This window comes from Myodes glareolus, chromosome 11 (genome assembly GCF_982192425.1).
Source record: "Myodes glareolus chromosome 11, mMyoGla1.1, whole genome shotgun sequence".
Classification (NCBI taxonomy): domain Eukaryota; kingdom Metazoa; phylum Chordata; class Mammalia; order Rodentia; family Cricetidae; genus Myodes; species Myodes glareolus.
The window spans coordinates 61,451,052-61,473,894 of record NC_142036.1 but is presented as its reverse complement, the minus strand read 5'-3'; positions in this window follow the sequence as shown (position 1 = coordinate 61,473,894).

Genomic DNA, 22,843 nt, shown 5'->3' with positions numbered 1-22,843 from the left:
CAGTTGGACAAAGGGCCAAATGAATCTACAGTTTGTATCATGAGTTCTCAGTCAAGAGTTCTTTTTTTTAAAAAAAAAGCAAGCAAACGTTGCAAGACTAATAGACAATTCTTAAATTTTGTTTTATCAAATAGGACCACATATCAAGAACTGTAAAAGCTCTAAGATCTTGCAAACTCGTCTTCCACAGTTCCACTGAAGTAGGTAAAAATCTCTACAACCAGAAATACAAAGCATTCTTTGTATTACTGCCTTAAGGCCCATCACAAAAATCATCGCTGACAGGACCCATAAGCTTAAGGAATCCAGATATTGCTGTGGGTAGTGCACATGTGTGCTTTTTCCTAGAAGAAAATGCTATCTCTGTAAACAGCGTGCCACATTATCCCTTTAAGTATAACATCTTCATATCCTTTAGGTCTGTTTGCTGTACAAATATCTTTGAAATGATAGGGCAAAAAAATCAGCTAGTGTCCTATATGGTGGATTGGTTAAATCTTTGTTGTGGTGTTGTAAGCCTGACACACCTAGGAAGATAAAAAAAAAATAGTCTCCAATAGTTATGCCTGTGGGCATATCTGTGAAACCACTTTACTATTAATTGATAAAGGAGGGTTTGGTCACTGTGAGTGATCCACCAGAGGGCAGGTGGACATGGGCAGTAGGAAAAAGGGCAGCTAAGAAAGTCAGTGGAAACAAGCAAGCAAGTAGTGTTACTCCGTGGACTCTGCTTCAGTTCCTGCCCTGGCTTCTCTCAACAATGGATTGTGAATTAGAAGTGTAAGTCAAATCCTTTTCTCCCAAAATTCCTTTGGATCATGATGTTTCTGCAACAACAAAAACACAAATTAGGATAGCTAACAAACATGAAGGCAAATGAACGACTGGTGAGTAGTGCGTTCCAGCATGGACTGATTCTCTAGTCCAAAGATGTCACTTAGTTGTGGTGTGATATTTGTTCTCTCAGGCCTTACAATTTCACTCATATTGAAATGTTGGGATGCTATTTGTTATCCTAACATTTTGTGTTAGTAATAGTTATTTTAATTTTTCACAGTCATAACTCTTTTTGTTGTTTGATTGGTTGATTGGTTTGTTGGTTTTTCAAGATAAGGTTTCTCTGTGAAACAGCCCTAGATTCCTAGAACCCACTCTGTAGAAGAGCTGACCTCTATCACAGAGATTCACCTGCCTCTGCATCCAGAGTTCTAGAATTAAAGACATCCACCATTACCATCTGGCTCACAGTCATAATTACAAATTTTATCTTCTAAATGAATCTTATTTTCCTTTTTAAAAGGTTTTTCATTTTTTATTTTATTCATGTGTGTGTCAGAATATATATGTTCTACAATTATATATACAAAACAAATATGCACACACACACATATGTTTTGCAGTTAAGAGGGTCAGAAAGGTTGTGAAATCCACCAGAAATGGAGTGAGTTGCTTGCAAACCACCCAATATGGTTACAGAGATGTAAACCTAGTTCTTCGGGAAGAAGTGTAAGTGCTCATAAGAGCTGAGCCATCTCTCCAGCCCCCATAAATAGATTTCTACTTTTCTACATATTTAGTGTGTGTGTATGTGTGTGCATGTGCACAACATGGGCACATAAATGTCAGGCATTTGACAATAACACATCTTGCAGAAGTTGATAATGTTCTTACATCATGTGAGTCGGAGGAAGGAATGGAACTATGGATATCACATGTGGAAGTAAGTGTCTTTCTTCCCTGAGCTACTTTTCTCTCCCTAAGTAAATTTTAATCTCTCATACTCTTCCCTTTACACAACTGATATATGAAACTTGTCATCTAGAATTAGCCCTCAAGTGGTTAAATATGAGGTTTTGATTTAGGATAATAGTTTTTTATAATAAATACAACTCAGGCCACTTCATATTCTTCTATTCTGTTAGTTTGATGAAGAACATAATAAAGAAATTATCCTTATATTATCTTTCCAATCTAATCTCAGATTATTTCTCCCTTTGCTCTGACAGGCCCCTCATCATCATCCCTCAGGACCTAATAGTTCCCATGCACATGCCTAACACTATACATTTTATGTTTTTAATTATTCCATATTTTAGTCATTTTTCTTAATTTGCATATGCAAAAGTCTTAAGTAAGTATATTAGTATCCTCATTATTTTTGTTGATTGTAAAGATAATCATTACTATTTGATTATTAATATATTTGATTGTGTAATGGATATGTCTTCACCTGCTGGCATGTTAGTGAGGATGGAATAAGATCCACTACACCTTTCTTGTTTCTGACCCTTCATTCAATGTCCTAGCAGTAATAGTAGTTGGCACTCACTGTATTTACTGCACCACTTAATTGTTATGTTGTTAAAAATATATCTACCAATAAACAATGATTAGGTGAATAACATTAATTCAAGTATATAGATATTTCATATATATATATACATATATATGTGGCATGAATAAAATGTTCAAAATAAATTTTGTTTGTGAGAAGATGCATAATATGTTATTAGGCCAAAAATAGACTGAAATAATATTGCAAGTCATATATTATAACTGAAAATTTCTCAATAAAAATATATTAAAGTCCTTGTATTAATCTTTTGATGATTAGATTTGGGAGTATAATTTTTAACTAGTTTCATCTTTTATAATGTCTCTAATTCGACTACATATGACATAAAAGCTTTTAAAATCCAGCTACTACTATGGAGCCAAGTCTTGTTCTATATCCAACATGCTTGCAATAATCTGTTCAGAAAATACTGTGTGGTGTTTGTAGCAAAACTGGATGATTTTAAAGGGATAATATATGTATAAAATTGCCTGGTTGAAGCTGGAAACATATATATTAAGCTCAAAATCTCATCACAACAATGTAACAGGCCATATAAAGAATCATACTGGAGATCTGCAAATATAACTCGTATACTTCCCAAAGTTTATTATACAAATAAATGAAATTTTCTTATCCTAAGTACCCAGATCTGTAAGCAATATTCTTATGTGAATAGAAAATTTTCTCTCTTATAAATCCATAGTTGATACTGTAGAATCATAGAGATATTTATAATGGATTTTTCACCTATGTTGGAAAGAGATCCCAGGTGGCTACCAAGAGTCTGTGTAGTTCTCTAAGCACTTACTTGAAGTGTAGTGAGTGACTTTATCTTTGAATAAATATTGATTATTCACATTCTTACTGAACATTATTAATTGCTACATTAAAACACATCCTGATAGCATGGACTTCTAATCACATCTACTCAGACACCTGAGGGAGGAAGACGAGAAATTCAAGGCATTCCTACAATGTAAAGTAAATGCAAAATCAACTTGAGTTAAGTTAGACTCTCTCTCAAAATTAAAAATAAAAAGAACTAAAATGCAAATGTTCTCATTACAATCTACAAATCTGTAAAAAATAAATACATAAATCAAATTATAGGGGGAAAGGAGAGTAGCAATTCACACTGTAAACACTTTATATATCTAGGTGGAAAACAATCTAATAAAAAAAATTTATTCTGTCATAGGAAAATCTGAAGCAAGTCCTAACCTTCAAAACAAAGTAGGTTTGTTCCTACAAGTGACAATTCTTCCAGCAAAACTAAACTATATTATATTGAATTATATTAAATTTTACATGAGAAAATCAATTTCAGTGATACATAATTATTGCAATCAGTGTAGAAAGAGAGGCTTAGGAATTTTTTAATTGAAGAGTAAGTAATAGGATGAGTTCAAGAATGACTGAAATATTTTTCTTTTTTCTGTAACTAAGTAGCCATTATTAAAATAATAACTTTTTCCAATTTGGGGAGAGGGGATGGTTAGGTTTTCACCCATCCATCTGTCTATACATCCATCCATCCATCCATCCATCTATCCTCCATTAATCCCTTTAAAAACATAACAGAATAAGATATAACACAAACCATTACTTCAGAGTTGGACAAGACAAACCAACAGAAGAAAAAGAGTCCAAGAGAAAGCATGAGAACCAGAGACCCAACATTCATTCACCCATGAATGTGTATGGCTTCACACTTAACTGGAAGCTGTAAGTGCAGAGGACACAATAAACACCACCCAGCTCCGGTGCATGCTCTTATAGTTTGCCTTGTTGGTTGATTGGTTTGTTTGGTTTGTTTGTTTGTTTTTAAGACAGAATTCCTTTGCATGTAGCCCTGGCTGTTCTGGAACTAGCTCTGTAGACTAGGCTGGCCTCAGACTCACAGGGATTCTCCTGCCTCAGCTTTCCAAATGCAAGGATTAAAGGTGTGTGCCACCACTTCTCAACTTTGTGCATGATTCTTTAGTCTCTAAATTCATATGATCTTAGCTCATGCTGATTTTTATGGTCTTGTTTTCTTCTACTGAACTGTCACTTCTGCCTATCCGGGGAGGAAAAATCAGTTTTCACCAATAAAATGACGCTGGGTATATCAACTGCTGCAGGCCAGACCTCATGTTCAAGAATAGTTGACCAACATATAAAATGGACTTCGTTTGTTTTTTTGTTTGTTTGCTGCGTGTGTGTGTGTGTGCTTTTATTTGGATTAAGTTTGCTGTGTTGCAGGGGTGACTAGGGGTCATGGTTTATTTTGTTTCCTTGGCTTGTTGGTTTTGTTGTACTTGGTTTTGGGGGTGGGGGAAGAATATAATCAAAATATATTTAAATGTAAAAAGGTTTTAAATGATAAAAATAAAATATATAAAAGAAATGTATTTAAAAATAATAACCTTACTAATTTTAAGTTATTTGATTGATATGAATAATTTACTTAATAAGGGTACAGTGTGATATTTCAATAAACGTATGAAACATACACTGATTTATTTCAAACCCCCAGCACTACTCTTTCCTAATCATTTTTCTATATATTTTGTGTTTAGGTGAGTGAGTGTGTGTTAAAGTATGTGCGTATTTACATATTACTGGGTGCAACTGGAGGTCAGAGAACAACTTGTGGAATCTGGTTCTCTGGCTCTCTTCTTTCACCATAAGGATCCTAGCATTCAACTCAGGTATTATTAGTCTTGGTAGCAAGAGTTTCTACTTTTTGAAACATCTTGCCAGCCCACTCCTAGTCATTTTAAACATTAAATATTGTAATCATGTTACTTGTTATTCTTGTTGTTTTCTTCTTACCTCTTTGCTCCTTGGTGCCCGCCATCCAGCTCCCAAATAAATACACAGAGGCTTATTCTTACTTATGAATTTCCAGCCTTAGTTTGACTTATTTCTAGCCAGCTTTTCTTGGCTTAAATTATACCATCTACCTTTTGCCTCTGGACTTCTATCTTTCCCTATTATATATATGTTTACCTACTTCTTACTCTGTGTAGCTGGCACCTGATGTCCTGCTCTCCTCCTCCTTTTCTCATTCCTCAATCTGTCTTCCCAGATTTCTCCTCCTATTTATTCTCTCTGCCTGCCAGTACCATCTATATTTTCTCCTGCATATCTATTGGCCATTCAGTTCTTTATTAGATCAATCAGGTGTTTTAGACAAGAAAAGCAACATAGTTTTACATTGTTAAACAAATGTAGCATAAAATAATTAAACACATTTTTGTATCATTAAACAAATGTTCTACAGCACAAACAAACGTAACACATCTTAAAATAATATTTCACAACAATTACTAATTTTTAAAATATGCAATTTTAAAAGAATATTTGTATTGTACAAGAGAAAAAGTCAAAGAAAAAAATGTTGGGAAAAAAGAACAGGAAACAGAGCCAAAAGAATATATCTATAGGGATAGTGGTAAAGGCAGACATTCAAAATTTTATCTGTAATGAATTAACCCTCTGAAACTAGCCCCAATGAATAGAAATGATAAAACAAAGGAAATGGAAATGCCAAAGGCAGCCTGGAGTGAAACGACGGCTATTTGGTCCAGTTTTTATCTAGACAATATGGCAATGATGAAGGCATTTTGAAAAATGTTCCATAGACTATTGACAATAAAAAATAATCCTTAGTTTATGGGTGGAGTATTCTGTAGATATCCATTTGGTCTATTGATTTATGATGTTATTTAAATACAAAGTTTCTCCACCTATATTTTAATTGTTGTTTTGTTTTGTTGTAACTTGAAATGAACTGTCTATTTATGAAAAGGGGGTATTGAAATCAGCTACTACCACTCAGGATCTATCTGTGGTTTTATATCAAACTGTTTCATTAATGAAATTAGGTGCTCCTTTGTTCACTGTTTATATGTTTAAGGTTATAATATCCTGTCTGTGGTTATTTCTTTTAATGAGTATAAAATTTCCCTGTATATATCTCTTGATTAATTTTAGTTTGAAATTTTTTGTCAAATATTAGAATAACTGAATATGCTTGTTTCAATCCCGTTATCCATCCTTTACCCAAACCTTTATCCATCCTTTGATTGATCATGAGATATGGTTTTTGAAGGCAACAAGAGACAGATACTGTTTTGAAATCTAATTAGTCTGTGACTTTCATTGGAGGAAAAGAGATCATTAATATTTAGAATTGCATTGAAATATTTAACTGGTTTTTATTATCTTGTTGATTTTGTTATATATATTTATTGCAGTCTCTTTTGATTACTTGTCCCAACTTCTACAGTATTGTTCTTATTATTTATACAGAAGTTTTCCTTCTAGTAACCTCTATAGAGCTAACTTGGAAGTAATAAATTTCTTTAATATGTTTTTATCATGGAAAGCTTTACTTATCTAATTTTACATTTAAACTAATTTTAAATTTAAATTAATTAAGTGTGTTGGGTATAATATTCTGGGTTGGCAATTGTAGTGTTTTGTCTTATTGGAATTTGAAATATATCTCTTTATGCCCTCTGTCTTTAAAACTTTCTGCTTATAAAGTGGGTGTTATTTTAATGTGCCTACCCTTTCAAGTGACTTGACATGTCTCCCTTACAGCTTTCAGCACACTTTCCTTATTCTGTGTTTTCAATTTTTAATAATGTTTTTTATTTTATCATTTATCATGTCAATATTTAAAATCCGGGTGATTTCTTTTCTGATCTTGTCTATTGTTCTGTAAACTTCCTGTCCTTGGATGGATATCTTTTTCTAATGGTTTAGAAAATTTTTCTTCTATACTTTCTTCTTCTTCTCCTCCTCCTCCTCCTTCTTCTTCTTCTTCTTCTTGTTCTTGTTCTTGTTCTTCTTCTTCTTCTTCTTCTTCCTCCTCCTCCTCCTCCTCCTCTTCTTCTTCTTCTTCTTCTTTTTCTTCTTCATCATCTCCTTCTCCTCCTCCTTCTTCTCCTTATCATTTCTCATACATAAGGTTGATTTCAAAGGTTTGACCTTATTGTGTCCTAAAATTCCTATGTTCTACTCATTTTTAAAGAATTTGATTAGCCTTTATTGAGTAGTCTAATCTCTTCCTTCACCTTTTTGTGTGTGGCATGATCATTCTGATGTTGAGGCTTTCCACAGAGGATTTAAATTGGATTATTGAGGTTTTAATTTCCAAAATCATTTTAGTTATGCTTGTTGTCTATTTTTATGTCTTTGATAGGCTTCCTCTTTTTCATCTTTGAGTTATTTTACCACAGTGTAATTATTCTTTTAAAGATGTTTTCTGTTAGTTATTCCAAATTATTTTAATTAAAGCACATTAATATAGGATTTGTACTTTTTTGCAAAGATGTATTATTTTGGATTTTGTGTTATTTTAATTTTTGTATAATTGCAATTTGTATATCCAGAGTTAGTTTTTGACAAGTTCATCTTGTTGTTGTTGAAGTCACTTTTGTTCTTTCAGCAGAACTTTTTACAGCATCAAATAGAAAGAAAAGACATTGTTGGGATGCCAATGTACTGTGTCTGTTATAGGGCAACATTCTCTATCCCAGGTCTTCTGTTTATTAGCTACAATTTTATGCCTGCAGTTGTTTCAAGATCCTGGTATCTTGGGACAAAGTCTCCCTTGGCCCTGTAAACTTGTCTTTTTTCTCAAGAAAACTGATTTTTAAACATTATAAAGATGTTCATGGATATGCAACAGTAGTCTAGCATGAGTGATGCCCTAGCTGTAGTCCCCAGTATCACAAAAATAAATTAATAAATTAAATATATTTACTTTGTGAGATAAAGTGAACTAAATAAAAGAAACTTTAAAATTTTTATAGAAAGTAGATATGCTGAGGAAATTGTATATTATAATGACTATTAAATATTAAAAAACTGTACTGAGAATAAAATGAAATGGGTTTTATGCTGAAAATGCGTAGTTGGATACACTTCTTAAAAGCCTACTCTAATTCAGTGTTCCAACTGATTTCTGGGATGGTGTTGTGGAAGACATCTCCAGATGGAAGGAACTTTTTAAGCATTAAAAATAGAAAGAGAAATAGAAAATAAAATTAGATTGAAAAGTATGCCAAAATTATAGTGTTTAGCCCATTTTATAAAGACTTATCTTAATTTGCAAAAATGTCTATCTGGTACCAAGGTAGCGAGTGATTAGAGAAAGTGAAAGTTCAAAGCAGAGACTAATTTCAAGTCTGCTGTATTAATCCAGACACAAGATGATACATGCTTTAATTATTGGGAGCCTGTAGGCACACAAAGAGAAGACTCATTATGATAGATGGTTTGAAGTTTTGACTGTACTAATTAATGATTAAGCCAGGAAAAGGTAAAGGATAAAGAAAGATCCATCTATCTATGGGAAATATACAATTAGTGATATTTTAAACTACAGAGTGAAAGGGTAAGACATGTGTTTTTGAAAATAATTGTATGATGAATGCATTTAGGGAAACGTATTGGCAGGAAGATAGAAAAATAGGTATTTAAAAAAACTTGTTGAGGACCAAAATTATTAAGATTAATAAGATGGAGCAAGAAAACAATATATTATAAATTCTTTACTAGGACTCATCTGGTCTATAAAATTGTTCTGAACTTCAGGTAATTCATGTGCAAATGAATGGTGGTTTCAGACTTGACCTAGGAATGTGTTTTTAATAATTTCATATATATAAAAGAGGATCTAAAATTTCAGGCATCTATGTCATTTGTAGAACCATTTTCCATTGAATTAATCTGGAAAGAGGATTATGTAAAATAGAAAGTAGAATTTCTTATTTTTAGGCTGAAATTGGAATTTAAAAAAAAACACTTGAGAGAAGGAAGCAAAACAGAGGACTACTAGGTGATCATATTCTTATATAAATACAATGATTACAACATTGAATAGCTGTTCCTACCTAGAAATATCTTCATGAGAGCTATAAAAAGCAGATGGCATTCCAGAGGTCTGAGTTTCGCGTGACAGGATGAAGAAAAGCACGAAAGCACACTGTGGGGTACATATTTCTCAGAACAGTAGAACTGCCCAAACATTAGGCAGTCACCTGCATCCCATTAGAACAGACACGTGTTCTAGTCCGTATCATCATTGCCAGCTACAGCATGGGCCTTGGGGAATTCCTAAGATTGAGCGTGACGTTACAGACTTAAACTAGATAGACTGCCTGTACTTTCTCCACTCTCTCTGTTCCCTGAGACCCAATCCTCAGGTTATCCCTAGCTCTGCAATAGAACACTAACTTCAAATCCCCCAATCACCACCACCGGTCCATACTCCTGTGGATCCCACTGACTCCCTGTCCCCCATTGGCTGTATTCCAGCCAAATTGGACAGTTACTCCCTGCTCAAACATAGGCCATACTTTCCAGAAGACAAAGTAGGTTTATCCTGGGCTTTATTATTCTCTCCATTCCCCCTAGACATTCCTGGTCCTTCAGCAATACACCATCTGCAGCCTCCCTTCTTCCTGCTCCTTGCCTACTGTGGATCCCACAGACCACCCACCCCAACCTTCCTTACTACCAACCTACAACAGCAAGCACTCCCAGAAAACCCATGAAGTGAGCAGGCCAGTAAAACGGGCAACAAACAGCAAACATATTCTCTGAAAAATCTTGAGACGAAACAAACACAACCAAGGAACAAAACACCCAACCACCAAAGGCAAACTGAGAAATGAACATTTAGACTTATAATCAATCACCCAAAACATATCTGCTGAGATAATAGTCTAAGAATACAATAAATAGCTGCCAGGGTAATATGTCTCGACCAGAGCCTAACTTCCTATCACACTAGGTCCTGAATAGTCTAACATAGCTGAAGCACTAGAGAAAGATGTTAAAATCAACCATTTGAAGACGATAGAGATCCTAAAAGAGGAAATTAATAACTCTGTTAACGAAATCCAGGAAAACACAAACAATTGAAGGAAATGAATAGTACCCTCAACGAAAGCTATGAAAACAAGAACAAACAATTTGAGGAAATGAAAATGAAAACCCTTAAAGAAATACAAGGAAAAACAAAGAAACAGTTGAAGGAAATTCTTACCTTTAACCTCAGTATTTTCAAAGCTGAGGAAAAAGAACTGCCATGAGTTTGAAGCCAATAAGGGCTTCATAGAGTGTTCCAGTTTAGTCTAAGCTATAACTTGAAACCCGGTCTAAAAATAAATGTAGGAGAGGAGAAAGGGAAGGAGAGAGGGAGGGAGTGGAAAGAAGAAACCAGGTGAAAGCCTGAAGATTTGACTCAGCAGTTAAGAGCACTGGCTGTTCTTCTGGAGGACCCAAGTTCAATTCTCAGCACCCACATGGCAGCACACAAATGTCTGTAATTCCAGTTTCAGGGGATCTGGCACCTTCAAATCAATGTACATGAAATAAAGTTAAATATATTTTTTAAAAAAATTTTTAAAAAATGGGACCTCCTGAAATTGAAAATGTTCTGTAAGGTAAAGGACACTGTCAATGAGACAACATGGCAGCCTACAGAACGGAAAAAGATTTTCACCAACCCCACATCTGACAGAGGACTGATATCCAAAAGATTTAAAGAACTAAAGAAACTGGGCATCAGAATACCAAATCTATTAAAATAGGATACAGATTTAAAAAGATGATTTTCAACAGAAGACTCTAGAATGGCTGCGATATGCTTAAAAGAAGTGTTCAACATCCTTAGCCATCAGGGAACAGAAATTAGAGATACCATCTTATACCTGTCAGAATGGTCATAATCAAAAATGCTAATGACAGCTTGTGTTGGAGAGGATGTGGAGTTAGGGGAACACTCATCTGAATGGAGGTAGAGGAAAAGTAGATGGAGGGAGGTAGAAGAATGGTGGGAGAAGGGACAGGAGGAGAGCAGGGAGGGGAAACTGTTTGGTATGTAAATAAAATAAAGAAAAAGCAAACAAAACAAAATAGAAAAAGAAACCACATACCTGGCACTTCATTATGTAGTTATTATTTAAAGTCAACCCAACTCATGTCAAATTTTAAAACCTACTAAAAGGAATTGCAACCCAATTAGAGTGTCTATTGTTATGGGATTCTACTTCTTTTGAGCATTGTTATGCCAAAAGTAGATTAGTTCAAAGTCTAACTTTAATTCAAAACCAGAACTGAGACAAAATACAAAGCAAGTTTGAATGTTTTCTGGATTGTTTATATCTCTCATGTTTTTGAACATTGTCGGGATTAAAGGCAAACATGCTGACTTCCTTGAATTTATGTTTTTTAACATAGGCATGGAATTTAATTCTTTGGATAATCATGTGAATGGATTTTTCCATTCTTGACCTCATACATCCAGAAATCATTGAAACAAAAGACTGTGCCAAATTCAGCTCACATTGATAAAACTATTTTATACTTCATTTGCCAGGGAGCAAAACTTTGAGGTTCAAAGATAACCTTCTATAATCTTTTATTCTTTTGAAATGATGTGTGTTTTCCACCTCCAAGCACATAACATTTCCCCATTTCACTCTGAAAAGTGCTCAATCTACAGGGAAGTCATGAGAATGTTTTTTAAAAAAAATATCCAAAGAACAATAGAAATCTATTTAAATCCAGTCCTAAAACTCATCATTAATCTTACAAGATTCTATAAGACTCTATTATTATGATGTCTTTTAAATACAAAGTATGAACACAAATTGATTTATTAATGAAAAATGTGGTGATAACATATTTTAATATCATATTATTTCTTATAAACTAGAACATAAGTCATGTTTCTCAAAAACAAGTTGTCTAAAAATCTCATTTAAATCGTTGATTATAAACTGGTCTGCCACATTCTCATTTGTTTATAACTACTTCAAAATGAGATCCATTTTCCCCCTTTGCTGATTCATCTTAGATAGTGTAAGCAGGTGAGACAAAATAGGAAATGAAAACTACCCTTATCCATGAAATAGGCAATCCTATTAAAGTTACATCATTGAACTGTAATCAGAACATATGGAGACTTAAACAATCTTCAACTTTTAGAAGTACTAATTTACTAGATGAAACTGAACGAGAAATGAATAAAGTGGAAGAGGAGGGATAAGGGAAGGAAAAGTGTATGATGGTAAATACTTAGTGCTTTAAACTCTTCTCTAACACTCAGACACCTTGCATCTTCTTATATCAATAAGCTCCTGCTTCTTTGGTTTTTTTTTTCTTAGCTCCTCATTAAGTTACTTTTTATTATTGGAATGACTAATATTTTCTTCCTATAACTGTGATACAATAGGTACTGTATTATTATGAAAAAAAAAAACAAACTTTAAAGAATGTTTCTCAGTCCAAAATTTCATCATCATAAATGTGATCATTACTGGGTCTATGAACCTAAAAGTACCTGCCTCATCAGACTTTAACTATCCTTCTCTCTTCTATTCCCATGCTTCTTATTCATCTTAAATCTCCCTAGGGAGAAACAAAAATACTTCTTTTTGAACTGTGAAAATAGTTATAACAAATATGTCTTTTATTCAGGCAAAGAGCTACTGTTGAAGAGTCCCTTAAATTCAGATGTCTATAAAGGAAATTTTTTAAGTTGGAACACAAAATAATCAGGTTTATTATGGCATTTTCATTCACAAATTGTTATTATACATTTTTATTTTGAATTCTTCTTCCCTATACTTTCTAATTCCTGATGTGGGATTCCCCTCTGTATTCTATGAATAGCATTGGTTAATAAAGAAAATGGCATGGCCTGATAGGGGAGAACAGAGCTAGGCAGGGAAATCTATACTGTATTCTAGGAGAAGGAAGGTGGAGTCAGGGAGAAGCCATAGAGCCCCAACTGAGACAGATGCTGGGAACTTTACCCAGCAAGTCATAACCACGTGACAATACACAGATTAATAGTAATGGGTTAAATTAAGATATAAGTGTTAGCCAATAAAAAGCTAGAGATAATTGGTCAAACAGTATTTTAAATAATATAGTTTCCATGTGATTATTTTGGGTCTGAGCTGCCGAGCAGCCAGAAGGACCAAGCAACCTTCTTACAACAAATTGGCATGCCACTGTGGTGGACCTAATCCATGTAAAACCTGAGACAGCTTGGAAAGGAATTCTAGACACTAAAAGCAAAGTTTAGACACATTTATTTTCCTGAATGGGTTCTTTCTGGCAGCATGCTCTGGCTCCTTTAAGAGAGGTTTTTCTGATTCAGTGGTCACAGAAAAAAGCCACGGTTTTGAAATACCAGTTTTCTGGACTGTGCTGCCAGCACAAACTCTGACTCTTTCTAGAGGTTCAGCTATGGAGCCTATAAAAAGGGTTTGTGAACAGAGTGCTACAACTTGCTTAATGGTTGTGTGCCTAAAAACGGGGCCGTGAACATGGCTCTCAGAGACAGTAAAGAGCTCCTCCATGTTGGAATGGGTGGGGCAAGCAGGCAGTGATATATTTCCCCTAGCAATGGCACGACTTAAGTTCATAAGAAGGGTTTAGCATTTTAAGAAGCTCTTCATCTCTGGAATGAAGCCTTTTTGGTCATGGTAGATAATTCTGATGTCTTCTTGAGTACAGTTTGCCCGTATTTTATTGAGTATTTTTGTATCAATATTCATGAATAAGATTGGTCTGTAACTCTCTTTCTTAGTAATGTCTTTGCATGGTTTGAATATCAGGGTAATTGCAACCTCATAAAAAGAGTTTGGCAATATTCCTTCTGTTTCCATTGTGTGAAACAATGTGAGGAGTATTAATATTAGTCTTCTTTGATAATCCTGTAGTATCCTGTGCTGAAACCATTTGGTCCTGGACTTTTTTTTTTTTAATTAGGAGATGATTTTGATGACTGTTTCTATTTCTTGAGCAGACATAGGTCTCTTTAATTTGCTTATCTGGTCTGGATTTAATTTTTGTATATGATACCTATCCAGTAAACTGTCCACTTCTTTTACATTTTCCAATTTTGTGGAGTACAGGTTTTTGAAGCATGACCTGATGATCCTCTGGATTCCTCCATGTATGTTGTTATGTCTCCCTTTTTGTTTCTGATTTTGTTAATTTGAATATTCTCTCTTGCCTTTTAGTTTAGATAAAGGTTTGTCTATTTTGTTGTTTTCTTGAAGAACTCTTTGTCTCATTGATTCTTTGTTTTATTTTCCTTGCTTCTTTCCTATTTTGTTGATTTCAGCTCTCAATTTGATTATTTTTTGCCATCTAGTTTTCCTGAGTGAGTTTGCTTCTTTTTGTTCTAGAGTTTTCAGGTGTTAAATCACTAGTGTGGAATTTTTCCAGCTTTTTTATGTAGGCATTTAATGCTATGAACTTTCCTCTTAACATTGCTTTTATCATATCCCATAAATATAGATTTGTTGCGTGGTCATTTTTGTTGAATTTTTTTAAGTCTTTAATTTCTTTCTTCATTTCTTCCTTGACCCATTGTTGTTTCAGGTGAGCATTGTTTACTTCATGTGTTTATAGGCTTTCTTAAATTAGTGTTGCTGTTGAATTCTAATTTTGAACTATGGTAATCTGTTAAGATACATGTGGTTATATCATTCTTTTTGTTTTGTTTTGTTTTGTGTTTTTTTGTTGTTGTTGTTTTGTTTTTAGAGATAGGATTTCTCTGTAGCTTTAAAGACTGTGTCCTGAAACTAGGTCCTGTAGACCAGGCTGGCCTCAAACTCATATAACTGCCTGCATCTTCCTCCCAAGTGCTGGGATTAAAGGTTCAGGCCTGCATCCATAGATGTCCTGGTTTGGGTCTCCTCCCACAGAGGTTGCTGACCTGGGCCTGGTCCTTCAGAGGTTGCTAGCTTTGGCTGGTCCTAAAGAGGTCACTGACTCAGGCGTGATCCCTCATACCTGCTCTTGCAGAAATGGCTGTTTCAGGCCTGCTCCACCAGAAGTCCAAAGAATCTATTTTCAACTAAAGGAAAATAATCTAAAAAATAATAATAAAACAAGTAAAGATTTCTTAAAAAGAGAAATAATGTAGGCATTTATTCAAGTGCTCATTCAGAATTTTAGTAATTTATTTAAACTTAGCATGATGAAGTGTGGTAACAATTCTCATTATTGCTCAGAGTCATTAGGGTAGTAAGTTAGTAATTTGGTGGAAAAATATTTCTAATTGTTTAAAAGGTATGCTACTAATTTAGAAGAATAATTGATATTCCTAAAACACTTTATTAATTAAAGACTTAAATTAAGCCATGAAGCTACTAACTGAAGAAAAAAATTGTCTTATTATATGTCTGTGTAAAAAAATTATTTTATTATGTGTCTGTGAATGTGCTGCACAGGAGAAAAAAGAGGATGTCAGGACTCCTGAGGTAGAGTTACAGAAGGTGTATTAGCTGCCCAATGTGGGCACTGAGAATTCAGCTCCAATCCTCTAGAATAACAGGCACTGCTAAGCCCTCTCTCTAGTCCCACTTTCATCTGCTGAAGGATAGCAATCCTTGTTCTATTTCTAAGCTTCTCTGAATAGTACATCTACAAACATGGACAGACAAGTGTTTCTGCAGCCTACTAGCGAAGTCTTGAGGAATATAAACAGGAGTGGTATAGACAGCTGCATTATATAGTAGTTTTAAGTGTTTACATACTGACTTCCATAATGGTTGTGTTGTTGGTTTAAACTAAGGGTTCCTCTTTTGCTACATGCTTTGATTTTCACATTTTTCTTGATGAAAGACTTCTGAATTAAGTGATGTGGAGCCCTAATGCAACATTTCACTTGAATTTCCCTGGCAAGTGAGGATGTTGAACATTTTTCAAATATTTGTTTGCCATTTCTGTTTTTTTTTTCACTTGAGAAATCTCTATTCAGTTAATTAGTCAATCTATTGATTGAATAAGGAGTGTTTAATTTTGGAAGTTCTTTAAATATGCAGGATATTAATCAAACATTTGATGAATAATTAGCTATGATCATTCCACTTTTGGTAGAGCCCATAGTGAGTGGAAGCAGACTCATCACTTTAGTAATTATTCCTTTTGTTTTACTGAATATTTTAATTTCTTGTCATTTCACTTTTAAATACTTGAGAATTTTTTCCCTCTTTTAAGAGAGCTCTTGACTATGATGTAGGAGAAAGATGTCTGAAGGAATGAAGAGACGGTAATGGAATACATGTGACATTAAAGCAGTAGGAGTTACAAAGGTAGTAAGGAGAGAAGTGGAAGGATCGAGAGATGAGTACAAGGTTTGCAAAGGAGCCAAACACAGCAAAGAGTAGATGAAAATGTTTGAAGAACCATTGTTTTGGGTGCTATTCTTTTTAAAATATAACTTTAAAAAAGTTCTTGAAGTCTTTGTTTTTAGTAGTAGTAGAAACAGCAACAGTGGTTTCATAGTTCCAGGTATTATAGTGAGGCCCACATTCACATTTGAAGTGATTTTTGTGCAAGGTGAAGGAGATGCATCTCTAACCTTTCCTTCTGTATTTGCACCAACACTGTTTAATGACAAGGTTCTTTTGCTCAATCTGTGATTTAAACTCCTCTGTCAAAATCTTAGTTGATTGTGGCTGTGTAGGTTTATTTCCAAGACTTTTGTTTTCTTTCTATGGTCCACACATTTGTTTTGTCTACCATTCGGATTCCATTACTATGATTCTGTATCTTAATTTGAGATTAGGCATTGTGATGTTCCCAGTATTGCTGCTTCTTTTCACATTTGCTTTGCTTAGACAGGTTTTTATCCTTGTATGTGAACCTTATATTGTTTTTATTATGGTTCTATGAATAAATGCACTTGAAATTTGGATGAAAACTGAATTGATTCTGTAGATTATACTTGCTACCAAAGAAATTTTTATCATATTAATTCTACCAATGAGGATGGTCTCTCACCTGTTTTCTGGTATTTTCCATTACCTAGACCCTTTAGATTTTTCTTCAGTTGGCAAAGTTGTGGGAAAAACCAACTTTGTATAACTGTTTTTTGGAGCAAGAAAATGATTGTTGCAACATTATGATGAAACTGCCTGAAGCTAATTTAAAAGACTGAATGTACTAAATGTATCTAGTGTTTTTGATAAGGGGCCCATAATTTCAAAAGAAAAATATTTACAGAAGTATTTTAACTCAAGTATCAAATGTCTGGATTAAAAACAGAACAGAGTCTGACAAGCAATTGAACATTTCCCAACCATTTAGAGCATTTTTCCCTTAGGGTAGTTTCAATAATTATCTTTCAAAGTATTTCATTTTGTCCTATCCCACCCATGTAGTTCAAAGCAAATCACTCCTCCTCAACAGCAGGGATTAAAAAAGAAATTAAGTTAGTTAGAGGAACACATAGACAGAAGGGTATAGGAGAAGCTCTGTCAAGGACTCGGCTCCTATTCTCTCATGTCTGTTCTCCAAATAAAAAGTTGTACAGATCTCCCTCTTGGAATCATGCAGGGATGTGATATTTCAGGCTCCCCTGGACCTAGTGAAACATTGTATAACCCTACTCTACTCAACCAAAGCTAAAGAACATGTACCAGTCAATGGCCACTAGTAAATGCCTATAACAGCACTCTAACAGAACTAGTCTGTTGCGAAATATTTGTTTAACTATGTCAAGATGCATTGCATTTGTTTAATTGTGTAAAAATGTGCTGCATCTGTTTATATTGAAGAGCATTTGATTAACTATGGAAAGATTTTTTTTTTAATTGTGTAAAGATGTGTTGCTGTTTTACCTTGCCTATCTAAGGCACTTGATTTGTCTAACAAAAAACTGAATGGTCAATGGAAGAGGTATAGGCAGGACTTCTGGGCAGAAAGAGTAAGTAGGTGGAGAATTTTAAGCTCAGAAAAGAAAAAGAGAAGCCTCAGAAATGCCAGGGACCAGTCAATCAGACATAGAGGAAGCAGGAAAGCAGGACACACAAAAATGAAAGGAAGGCAAAATGTCCCAAGGCAAAACATAAATGAATAGAAACAGGTTAAATTAAAAGAGTTACTGGGACAAGCATTAGCTTAGGGAGAGCATTCAAAATAAGAATAAGTCTCCATTTCTTTATCTGAGAGCTTGTTGGTAGCCCAAAGAAAATTCAGCCTGTACATATTTATGCATTCAAGTCTCAGCCCAAAAGATAAAGATTAAAGAATTATTGGTTCAACTTTTTGGTTTATTTCAGTGACTGAGACTGTGCTATGAATGAACAGTGTCAAACTATTTTACCCCCAAGAAAAATATATCAAAAGAAAGCTCAAAGGATTTCAGGCACAAATATAATTTTAATGTATGCCTGCTGTGTCAATAGTCATATGTTTTTCAATAATTATGTTTCTTTTTATTCAAAATTACATTGGATGAAATGCAGTCCCATAAACTTAACTCTCTAAATAATATCCTAATGACCAATATCACATAGTAACCTTGTTTAAGTGAAAGCATTTAAGTATCATGGTACATGCCTGTAAATTCTGCACTCTAAAGGTAGAGGCAGAGAGATAAGGACTTAATGCCAGTCACGACTACATAGAAAGACCCTGTCTTTAGGGGAAAAAACTCCAAGAGACAAAGATTGTTATTATATAAAGAAAGTCATATCATCAACAGGATATGAGTTATAAAAAGGTCCATTTATAGATGGCACACATAACTATATAAAAAACTGCAATCCAAGGTATAGGAACTAGTAAATACTAATATCAAAACACCAGGAAACTTCAATGCCTCAATTTTGACAATGGATAGATCACCTAGGTGTAAATTAAGTACCACAACAATGTAGTGAACAGCACTGTAGATGGATAGACTTTATGATCGTTCACAGAGCACTTCATCAGCAAGAGCATACCACATTCTCCAGAGCACAACTAGTAGTAATCTGGATAGATGATATGTTACACCACAAAATGGTCTTCATTTCAGAAGTTGAAATGGCATTTACCACCTTTTCTCCCAAAATGTTTATGGAGCAAAATATCAGAAGCATGAGGAAAATTGGAAAAGTTACAAAAATCTGAAAATCAAAAGATTTGATGCTAATATCTACAAGTGGATAAAAAATGTGATGTTTCCTTGTTCAGGTCTGTGTTACTTCACTCACAAACCTCTGAATGATGGCGGGGCGTGGGGGAATTACAAAACTCCTAAAACCAATTAATATGTGAGTGTGTTATACTGATAGTTTTAACAAAAAAAAGAGGTTTTGCAGCTGAAAGACGGCCTTCAGAGAAAAAAGGAAGGACTCAAGTAAATAGCCAAGCTACATGCATGAACAAACAGGAAAAGGAGGAATAAACTCAGTTAGCAGACCAGAAGAAGTAACCAGGATTGAGAAGTCATAAGTGAATAGAACTAGAAAAAAAAATAAAGTCTAGAAAAAAATAAAGTATAATTAAATCTAATGGCTGTGGTTTTGAAAAATCAAATAGATAAATCTTTAGTATGAGAAAGAAAACAGTACTCTCGAATAAGGAAATTTTCAGATGAAGTTTTTGGAAACTGACACCACAGAACTGCCAATGGCCGTAAAACATCCCTAAAACTTTACTGCATCTCCAGATGAACAAAGGACGAAAAACCATACAGCTACCTCAGCAAAGAAGGAAGAATACTTGACAACAGTCAAATCTCACAATAAAGAACACCCAGTAACTGAAGCCCAGAAGTAGTATCCTTCCAAGAGGAAGTTCACACATTGCAAACCCACAGACTGCACTAAACAGTCAAAACTGAACAGCTTCTTAAAATATAAGGGACAAGGCAAATGTGCTCACTCTTGAGTGAGTCCAGTGTCTACCAGAATCTTAAAGCGGAGGAACTAAGAAAGGGCAAGAAATATAGATGCAAGGTTGAAACTCAATAAAAATAGCTTTCTACAGACAACATGGTCTCCCACAGATAAACCTTGAAGATTCCATCAAAATAATTTGAAATTTTAAATTTAAAATAAATCTAATCATTTTAAAGTTATATTAAGCCCTAAATCATAAAATCAAGCCCTACAAAAAGTTCCATTTCTATAGACTCCTAAAAACTATCCAAAATATATTTTAAAAATCACCTTTCCAATAATATTAAAACAAATACAATAGAAATTATGACAAAAATGAAAGATCTATGCACTAAAATTTTAAAATACTTGTTAAAGAAATATCACAAATAAATAGAAAATCTGTTGCTGTCTGTAAGTTACAAGAATTAGTACTTAAACATTCATGTCACCAAAATTGAACTACAGATACAACAAATCTCTATCAAAATTCCAACAATATTTCATAAACTTGAAATTTGGTTAGAAATTACATATTTCACCTCAAAAGCAGTAACTAACTGATGTAATGAATTTTCTAATTCAGTTAATTATAGTATTTATTTTACAAATCATATATGTCATCATATTTAAACTTTAAGTGCATACTTTTCTCTTTTTGGTCAATTGCATTTGAAAAGGCCAAGGAAATGCCATCCCAAGATCAATGACCTATATGGAAAGCAGTGATATTTTCTATCTATTACATTCTGCTGTTTTATTTCTCTTCATCTGAAGTCTTATCTTTCTACAAAAAACAACATACACCTGCATTTAGTAAATTCTACTAGCATAGGAGCAGTCCCAAAGGTAATTTGTTAGGTCACTAATGTTTTGTCTTACACCTTCAGGTGAATTTAAAATAGAGTTTTTTTTTTAAAAAAATAAACTTAGCTTACATGCATGAATACACAGTTGCATCAAGATGGGAGTGTATGTGAACCTATATAAGAGTGATGCTTTAAAAGAAAATGTCAAATTTTATAGTTATCTAATACTCCACATATTTATGATTATTTTTCATAAATATTTTTAAAACTAAAAACAATAAAGGCAAGAATAAACATATAAAATTTCAACTAATAAGCTATAGACAACATCAACATGCTGACAAAGAGAATATCAACATGATGTGATGGCATAATCAAGAAGCCCCTTTTTATTGAGAATTGCTATGGGATGATGCTCTTGTACCCTGTAAAGATTTGTCATTCATATTGATTTAATAAAATGCCTATTGGCCAGTAGCCAGGCAGGAAGTATAGATGGTCGACCAAACTAGGACAATCCTGAGAAGTGGAAATGGTCAGTCTGCAGTCACCACATAGACACAGAGGAGCAAGATGAAAATGCTGCACTGAGAAAAGGTATCAAGCCACGTGGCTAATTATAGAAAAGAATTATGGGCAATTTAACTTGCAAGAGCAAACTAAGAATATGCCTGAACCATTGGCCAAATAGCATTGTAATTAATATAGTTTCAGCGTGTTTATACAGGTCTGGGTGACTGAGAAATGAAAGTGCAGTCTCTGTCTACAGAGAAGCATGGCCGTTGAAAATGCTCAGAACAATATCTTCATCACAAAAAAATAATGCTAATTTGTTAAGGTAGAACCCAAATTTTTGGTAGAGAGAATGGAGTTATGGAAGCATTCCTGTGGTAGTTGGCAATTCTCACTGAGACCTATTAACACAAATCATCTGAGGACAAGAAATCCTGCTCCTGGAAACACATCTTAGAGAAACTGAACCCACATATAGCAGAAAAGTATACCATGTGCAACAGTGCCTTCTGTGACTGAAAACTGGAGACCATTTGAGACATAATACAAGGTATGATCATAAAAAACACTGCAGTTACACATGTACACTGCATGCATATAGACGCATACTAGATGCCTATGAACAGTGAGCTAGATTTAAATGTATACAAAATTGTAAGGTTCAAATGAGATCTATATTCCAACAACTTATAAAACATAAATTTGTACCTGTAAAATATTGGGAATTTTACAATATTATAACAGTAATATGCAATCAAAAGAACAACAATAAATGTATTCTGAGTCAACTGTAGGATAGACAATATGACAATATTACAATATTAATGTTTGTATTTAAATCTGTGTAACATTTTAGTTGGAATATAACAAGCCACCACAAATTCAGAGAGTTGAAATAGAAATATGCAAATCAATACCATATGACACATTAGTTTGAGGCTTTCAGATATAGGTTAGCTGAGTTCTCTGAAAAGGATTTCACAAGACTGATATCCAGGTGACCTCATCTGCAGCTTCCTTTCGTCTTCTGCATCCACTGGAAGAATTGTTTTTATAGCCATAATTCTTGTCATGGTTTAACCACAAGACCATCAAAAGAATATCTCTGTGATATTTCAAGTCTTATTAAAGGCTTATATATTATATGAGATATCCATAGAATAATCTCCCTCTTCTTTTTCTGAATGATATATAATTTAATTCAAAATCAGCTGCTTTAGTAATCTAATTACAAAGGAGACTATCAATGTTTTCTCTTGGAACTAACTACAATACAAAAAGAAAATGGGGTGATGGGATAGAGAGAACATATTTATTAAAATTTGATAATACAGACTCACTTAAAAGTTCAAAAACCACAGTATTAAGAATATGAGAATGATGAATGATAATATTCTAGTATCACCAAATTGGACTGATGAAGCAACACAACTCTAATAAGTATTATAATTTGTAAAATGAAATTACAAATATTAAATTTAGAAATAGTAGACAAAATT